Source organism: Chrysochloris asiatica, unplaced genomic scaffold (genome assembly GCF_000296735.1).
Source record: "Chrysochloris asiatica unplaced genomic scaffold, ChrAsi1.0 scaffold00142, whole genome shotgun sequence".
In the NCBI taxonomy this organism is placed as follows: Eukaryota; Metazoa; Chordata; class Mammalia; order Afrosoricida; family Chrysochloridae; genus Chrysochloris; species Chrysochloris asiatica.
In genome coordinates this window covers 5382774-5391043 of record NW_006408660.1, presented here as the reverse complement: position 1 = coordinate 5391043, position 8270 = coordinate 5382774, and the positions used below count along the sequence as shown (strand labels likewise).

General features: G+C 41.4%; 1 pseudogene; it reads left to right on the top strand.

Annotated features, from left to right (window-relative positions):
* LOC102836752 overlaps window positions 1-1796 on the top strand; it is a 39431-nt pseudogene extending 37635 nt beyond the window's left edge.
* Window positions 1797-8270: the final 6474 nt, after the last annotated feature.

Below are 8270 nucleotides of genomic sequence, written 5' to 3'. Positions count from 1 at the left end.
GATGAAATGTGAAAATCATCAGACAATATCATTAATATCATATTCAAGTAACAGTTTGCTGAAGATAATTAAAAAATGACTGCAGCAGTACATTGACAGGGAACTTCCAGAGGTTCAAGACAGATTCAGATGAGGATGTGGAATGAGGGATAGCATTGCTGACATCAGATCGATCTTGGCTGAAACCAGAGAATACCAGAAAGATATTTACTTGTGTTTATTGCATATGCAAAGACTTTTGACTGTGTGGATCATGATAAGCTATATACAACATTGTGTAGTATGAGTATTCTGCAATACTTAATTGTGCTCATGAGGAACCTGTACCTAGATCAACAGGCAGTCGCTCACACAGAACAAGGGACATTGAATGATTTTAAATTAGGAAAGGTGTGCACCATCGTTGTATTCTTTCACTATACTTATCCAATCTCTATACTGAGCAAATAATTCTAGAAGCTGGATTATACGAAGAAGAATTTGGCATCAGGATTGGAGGAAGACTCATTAACAACCTGCAACATACAGATGATATAACACTGCTTGCCAAAAGCAAAGAGGACTTATAATACTTACTGATGAAGATCATCAAAGACCATAGCATTCAGTATGAGTTGCACTTTCATGTGAAGAAAGCAAAAATTCTCACCATTGGACCAATAAATAACATCATGATACATGGAGAAACGATTAGTTATCAAAGACTTCTATTTGCTTGGATCCATTATCAACACTGATGGAAGCAGCAGTCAAGAAATCAAACAATGTATTACATTAGGCAAAGAACTCTTTAAAGTGTTGACGAGCAAAGATGTCAGTTTGAGGATAAAGTGTGCCTGAACTAAGCCATGGTATTTTTAATAATCTCATATGCCTGTGAAAGTTGGACAGTGAATAAGAAGACCGCAGAAAAATTGATGCGTTTGAGTTATGGTGTTGGAGTAGAATATTAAAAGTAACTATGCACTGCTAGAAGAATAAAGAAATCTGTGTTGGAAGAAGTACAGCCAGAATGTTCCTTAGAAGCCAGGATGGCTAGATGTTGTCTCTCATACTTTTGATATATTCTCAGAAAGGACCAGTCACTTATGGACAACATCATACTAGGTAAAATGGAGGATCAGAAAAATAGAGGAAGCTGCTTTTTCCCCCATCTGGCGGCAGCCATCAAGTTAAGCTGAGATGGGTGCTTACAAGTAAGTATATCCAGAAACTATGGAGGAAGAAGTGGTCCGATGTGATGCGCTTTCTCTGCGAGTCCGCTGTTGGCAATACCACCAGCTCTCTGTGCTGCACAAGGCACCCCATCTCACCTGGCCAGATAAGGTATGCAGACTGGGAGACAAGGCCAAGCAAGGTTATGTCATATATCAGATTCGCGTGCACAGAGGCGGCTGCAAACGCCCAGTGCCTAAAGGTGCAACCTATGGCAAGCCTGTCCATCATGGTGTTAACCAGCTGAAGTTTGCTACGTTTTCAGTCTATGGCTGAGGAGGGAGCTGGACGCCACTGTGGGGCCTTAAAAGTCCTAAATTCTTACTGGGTTGGTGAAGATTCCACAGAGAAATTCTGTGAAGTTATCCTCATTAATCCATTCCATAAAGCTATCAGAAGAAATCCTGACTCCCAATGGATCACCAAGCCAGTCCACAAGCACAGGGAGATGCATGGTTTGACATCTGCAGGCTGCAAGAGCTGTGGCCTGGGGAAGGGCCACAAGTTGCCACACTATTGGTGGTTCTCACAGCGCTGCTTGGAGAAGACGCAACACTCTCCAGCTCCACCGTTACAGTTAATATAAAGTAACGTTTGTAAAACTCATGCCTAATAAGCGTAGTGGTTACGAATCGGGCTGCGAACCTGAAAGTCAGCAGTTTGAAACTACCAGCCGCTCCACGGGAGAAAGATGAAGCTTTCTACTCCCGTAAGGATTTACACCCTCAGAAATTCTGTACAGGGTCGCTATGGGTCAGAATTGACTCCACAGTACTTAACAGGTTCGGACAGTCACATCTAAAAAAAAAAGGAAGCCCCCCTTCAACAAGATGGCCTGGCACAGTGGCAGCAGGAATGGGCTCAAGTGTAATAATGATTTTGAGATTGGTGCAGGACCCGGAAGTGTTTCATTCTCGTGTGCACAAGGGCACTCTAAGTCAGAAGCAACTTGATAGCACTTTATTTTCTTTTCTAGTGAAAACTTTATTTTCTTCTAGTGACTGTAGGCTTACTTTGCTTGTCTTTTTCTAATTGTTGGAAATGATGTGTTAATGTGTTGATTTTGGTTCTTTCTTCTTTTTGGATGTGTGAGTTTATTGCTAAAAATTGCCTTGAAAACACTGCTATGGTGCTGTAGGAAAAGCACTCCCTTTAGGAGAAGCACTTAATCACTAAGTCAGTTTGAATCACAAAGTTGGTGATTGAAACTCACCAGCTGCTCCTCAAAACAACCTGTAAAATGGTCTCACTATGAGTAGGAACTGACTCAACAGCACTTAACAACAACAAAGCATTGGTTTGGCTGTGTCCCAAAGGTTTTAGTATGTTGTGCTTTTGTTCTCATTTGATTCAAGCTTTTTTTTTTTTTTTTTCGGTTTTCATTTATTGCATTTTCCAGTAGCTTTTAAGCAAGGTGCTGTTTAATTTCCATGTATTTGATTTTTTTCCCCCCTTGAACTTTCCATTGTTGATTTCTAATTTTATAGCTTTGTGATCTAAAGAGATGCTTTGCAGTATTTCAACGTTTCAAAATTTATTGAGGCTTGCTTTGTGGCCTAATATGTGGCCTATTCTCTGGAGAATGTTCCATGTGCACAGGAAAAGAATGTGTATTGTGCTGTTGTTGCTTGCTCTGCAGAAGTCTATGAGGTCAAGCTGATTCATTGTGTTGTTTAGTTCTTTTGTGTCTTTGCTGAGTTTCTTTCTAGTTGTTCTGTCCTTTATTGAAAGTGGTATATTAAAATCTCATACTGTTATTGTAGAGTTGCCTGCTTCTTTCGTCAATTATATTGGCGTTTCTGTATTTTGAGACTCTTTCATTGGGAGCATGGATACTCACTATGGTATGGCCTCTTGTTCAGTTGATCCTTTGATCATGAGATAATGTCTTTCTTTGTCTCTTATGCTGGTTTTTGCCTTAAAATCTATATTACCAGAAATTTGATATTGCCACTCATGTTCATTTTTGATTGCCATTAGCTTGATATCTTTTTTACCAACCTTTGATTATTAGTCTGTTTTTGTCTTTGGGTATAAGTTGTGTGTCTTTTAGACAGCATGTTGAAGGATCCTGTTTTCTTATCCATTCTGCTACTCTGTCTCTTGACTAGTGCATTGAATCCATTTACATTCCTTGCAATTATTGACATATATGAATTGATTGCAATCATTTTGCTATGTGTGGTGTTTCAAGTTTCTTTGTTCCACATATTTTCCTGTGCTGAGTTTATTTTGTTTGTGCATTGTTTTTGTGTTTGCCAGTTTCTTCATTGCTTTTGTTTTAATGTTTATGAAATCATCAGTTTTCCCTTTTCTAGAGTTGATATGAAGGTGTATTCATTTTCTTTGAGGTTGCCCTGTAATTTATTAATTTCTTCCCCAGTTTACAAAAGTCTCCTTCATCTTGAAATCTACTTGCCATCCTTGCTATTTCAAAGCTTTGTAACTATACTTTTCCCTCTCTTTGCTTTGTAGCCGTTTTCTTTATGAATCGATTATCTCTGGTTTCCTATTTTCAGTCTGGTAGGTTTGCTTTACTTTGGATACTTCTAAATACTGGATTGAATTCTGGGTGGTGGTGTGATATATTTCAACGTCTGGTTGTCATCTGTTGTTGCTGGTTCTCAGTCCAAAGGAATACCTGATTCCCTTTAGTAATTTTTGTAAAGTTGGCCTAGTTATTACAAATTCCTTTAATTTCTTTCTGTTGGAAATGTTTTAATTTCACCATATGAGGGACAGTTTGCTGGGTGTATGATTCCTGGTTGGCAATTTTTTTCTTTCAGAGTTTTTTATATGTACCGCCATTGCTTTCTTGCTTGCACAGTTTCTGCTGAGAAGTCAAGAGCTTAATCTTATTGGTTCTTCTTTATTGGCAAATTTTAGGGTATTTTTTAGTTGTCTTCAGGATTCTTTCTTTATCTTAGATTTTTGGGGGTGTGATTATGACATCCCTTGTTGATTTTCTTTTGGAGTCTATCCTGCTTGGGGTTTGCTCAGCTTCTTGAACGCTTGCTTATCTTCTCATCTGTCATGATGTTAGAGAAATTTTCTTCCAGCAGCTCTTTGGTTATCTTTCCTGTGCTTTTGTCTCTTTCTGTTCTGGGATTCTCATCATCAGTAAATTATTCCATTTCATGTTGTCCCACGTGTATCTTAGATTTTCTTCAGATTTTTTTTTTCTTTTTTCTGATTGTTCTTCTTCTAGATTACTAGTATTGATAGATTTCTCTTTAAGCTCACTAATTTGGGCTTCCATTGATTCACATCTACTCCTTTGTCCTTTCAATACATTGTCAATTTCTGAAATCTTGGTATTAATCTTCTGGATTTTCTTTTGCAGGTTTCATATTGTCTCCAATCTTTTGTCTATTTTATTTGATTGCTCCCATAGTGCTGTCCTGAATTCTTCCTTGTTTTCATCAAATCTTTCCATCAATCATTTGGAGATACCTAAATATCATTGTCTTGAATTCTTTTTCAGGTAGCTCCAATGCTGTTTTTCCTCAAAAGGTTTTCTAGCTCTGCCTCTTGTTCACTTGTCCACTCTGTCTTATTTCCTCATGGAAAGAGACATTGTCTGCTGCTTTTGAGGCATTGTGGTGGTGTTGTATTTGCATTGAGCTCATGAATGTATGTTGGTGAATTCTTAGGTACTTACCAACTGCCTTCTGTTGGGTGTGATCAGGAGATGATCTTGTGCACCATTTTCAGCTCACTATTTGTGCAGTTCAGTTCAAGATTAACTTAGTTGATGTTGGTTGTTGGCATTGATTTGGTATACAGCAGTTGACATTAGCTCTTGCCCAGCTGCTGGGACTGTTGAAAGTAATGTTGTGGCTGGACTGTGTGGACATAGTTACTGTCTCTTGTTGAGTGAGGCAAGAAGAGAAAACACATACATAAGAGAAGAAGAAAACAAACAAGTAAACAATCATGAAAAAAGAAAATAATAAAGAAGGCAACAGCTACAAAAAGAATACAAAAAAATTTGGGAGAAAAGAGGTAATGGAAAATAAAACATTAAGGGAGAGGAATGAGTTAAAGGGTAGGAGACCAAAGATAGTGACAAAAAAAAGGAGGGGGGGGAGAAGACAGCAGCAGCAGCGATTGGGAAAGAGGAGCAGGGAAAAAACAGAATCAAAGGGGAGATAGAAAGGCTAGAAAGCAAAAGAGAGGAAAACAAGGAAAAAAGAATAAACAAGCAAAAACAATGAAAGGTAAAAACAGGGCAGGTGTCAGACCCAGAAAGAAGAGAATTCTGGGGTCACCTGCCAGCCAATGACCTCAGGTCATGAGTGGGTAAGGGTAACCCTCAACCTTAGATAGAGTTCCTGTGGGGCTAGGTGTTGTCTGTTCTGGGCACCCATCTGGAAGTAGTTTGTGCAGACCCCAAAGCAGCTGGGGGTTCAGAGTATTTCCATCTCAGAAGGCAGCCAAGGGTGAGAGGTCCTGCTAGTCCAGGACTGACCAGAATCAGTTCTGCAGGTCTGGAGCAGGCCATACCTGATTCTAGGCACTGGGGTTGGTGCTGTTAGCTCCCCACACACTTTGATGCAACTTCAACAGTCTGGAGAGCAGGAGCTTTGGTGGGAATGTACATGGGTGGGGGCCAGTAATACTTCTCGTCATATTATGGGGTAATGTGGGGTACAAGAAACATTTTGTACCTTTAGCAACATCAGTAGGAGCTCTGGTAGCGTAGTGGTTATGAGTTGAGCTGGCAACCGCAAGGTCAGCAGTTCGAAACTACCAGCAGTTCCGTGGGAGAAAGATGAGGTATTCTGTTCCCGTAAAGATTTACAGCCTTGGAAACCCTGTACAGGATCGCTTTGAGTCGGAACCAACTCCACGGTACTTAACAACAACAACACCAATAAGCTATATTCCTCTGTGCCACCTACTGCCCTCTTACCTTCAAAGTTGCCAGTGGAAATTCAAGATGGCCATGCTGCACCTGACCAGCCGGCAAAGATCACCTGTATCTTTTCTTTTGTTTTTCTGTTTTTCTCCCCTACACGTCTGCTTGGCTGCTTCTTCTAGTGAAGGTTAGTCCAGGGCTAGCCCAGACCGACTCTGCAGATTTGAAGCAGGGCCCACCCAAACAGGGTCAATGTGGATAACTCCCCTTCCTTCAACGGAGCTCACAACTGCAGTGCTCACCTTCGTGAGACTCCGACCACCAGAGCAGGAGCTCCCCTGTGGGTGTACACTGGTGGGGGCCACCTGGCCTCGGGTCACCTAGGAAGTGTGGGGAACAAGAAAAAAGTTGTACCTTTATCTCCACAAGTCACAAGTATGTTTTTGCAATGCCAATGTTTTCTTGTCTCTGAAGCCACTCACTGAAGTTCAAGATGTTCAGCTCTCTTTTCTAGTAAACATTCAATCCACTTCTCTATCCCTTCATCTGAATCTCAGGGTTCCAGGACTATCCTCTGCATCTGTTTCATTTGTTTTTCCGTATCTTTGTTGCAAAGGATCTGTACAGCCTTTCTACCTAGCCCTCCACCGTCTTGCCCTTACCCATTCCTCACTGTTTAATATTGCCCTCATAGGAGGCTACAAGTCTCTAGCCTTGGACTCAGTCTGCCCCTCATTCAAGGGCTGGTTCTGACTTTACCCTGTCCTGGGTCTCCTCCCTCGTCAGCAATCTGGCATGAATCTTCTCTGAAGCTCCAGCTCTTTCCATCCATTAATGGTTCTCTGAGTCCTGTTGTTCACAGGAAAGCCCACCTAATTATCACTCTGCCCCTGCCCTGCTGGCCTCCCAGGAAGCTGCCAGCACATAACCTGAGCTAATAAATGTTTGTGGAATAAATACACGGACAAGCAGGGCATCAATCAAGGAGCCCATGTCCCTGGACAGTGATAACAGCAGCTCAACTCTCCTGGCCTGGGGATAAAATTATTGACTTGGCAGCAGACATGGACCTCTGTCTCCAACTGTGATGGGGATTGGGGGAGGCAAGAAGGAGCACTGCACAATTTCCCTTTAATTTAGACCATGAGAACCCACACCCTCCCCTGAGCAGATGGGAAATTCCATTTTGGTAGTTATTGAAAACTTAACAAATGATTACATCTGTACATTTAAACTGCTTGTTGCCTCTGAGACCAGCAGAGCAGTTAGCTAGGGCTCTAACTGTTGCCTGTTTCTTCTCCATTTTGAAGATGCTTTAGCTCCCAGCCTAGAAGTTTAAAGGGAAAAAGAAAATATTCACTGCCTTTTGAGCCATTCCTTTCCCTCGTCACCTGTGTTGATCTTTGATTCTGAGTGAGCTAAAGCCAGTTCTTCCCCAACTCTGAAATGAAGGGTTTGGAGTAGATGAGGGAAGACAACTGGTCTTCTCTCTGTCCATATAAGCCAACTGATACTGACTGCCTGGAATGCTGGCTTATAAAGAATTTGGAGGGAAGAGTCCTGCTTCAGCAGGAAACAGCAATTAGCAATGTCTTCTGAGGCCATGACAATGAATAAGGAAGATTATAGGAGAATTAATGCATTTGAGTTACAATGTTGGAGAAGAATATTGAAAGTAGTCAGAATGCTCCTTAGAAGCCAGAATGGCCAGAATTCGACTCTCATACTTCAGACATGCTATCAGGAGGGACCAGTACCTGGAGAAGGACATCATGGTTTATGAAGTGTTGTTGTTGTTGTTAAGTGCCGTCGAGTCAATTTCAACCCATAGTGACCCTATAGGGTTTCTGAGGAGCAGCTGGTGAGCTTGAACTGCCGACCTTGCACTTCAAACGGTTTTGCAGTCTGATGCATTAACCCACAGTGCCTCACCAGGACTCCTTATAAAGTGTAGGGTCAGGGAAAAAGAGAAAGACCCCCAATAAGCGGCAGCAGCGATGGGCTCAAAATGTAGCAACAAATATGAGGATGGCATAGGACTGGGCAGTGTTTGTTCTGTTGTGCACCTAACAACAAGCAGGCAGGGCCATAAGAAGGGGTTGTGGAGACACATACTTCTGCTGGTTATGAAGAAATTCAGAGACTGAACACTAGGGCCTGAGGACAGGTTTCTTTGATATATATTATGATAAAT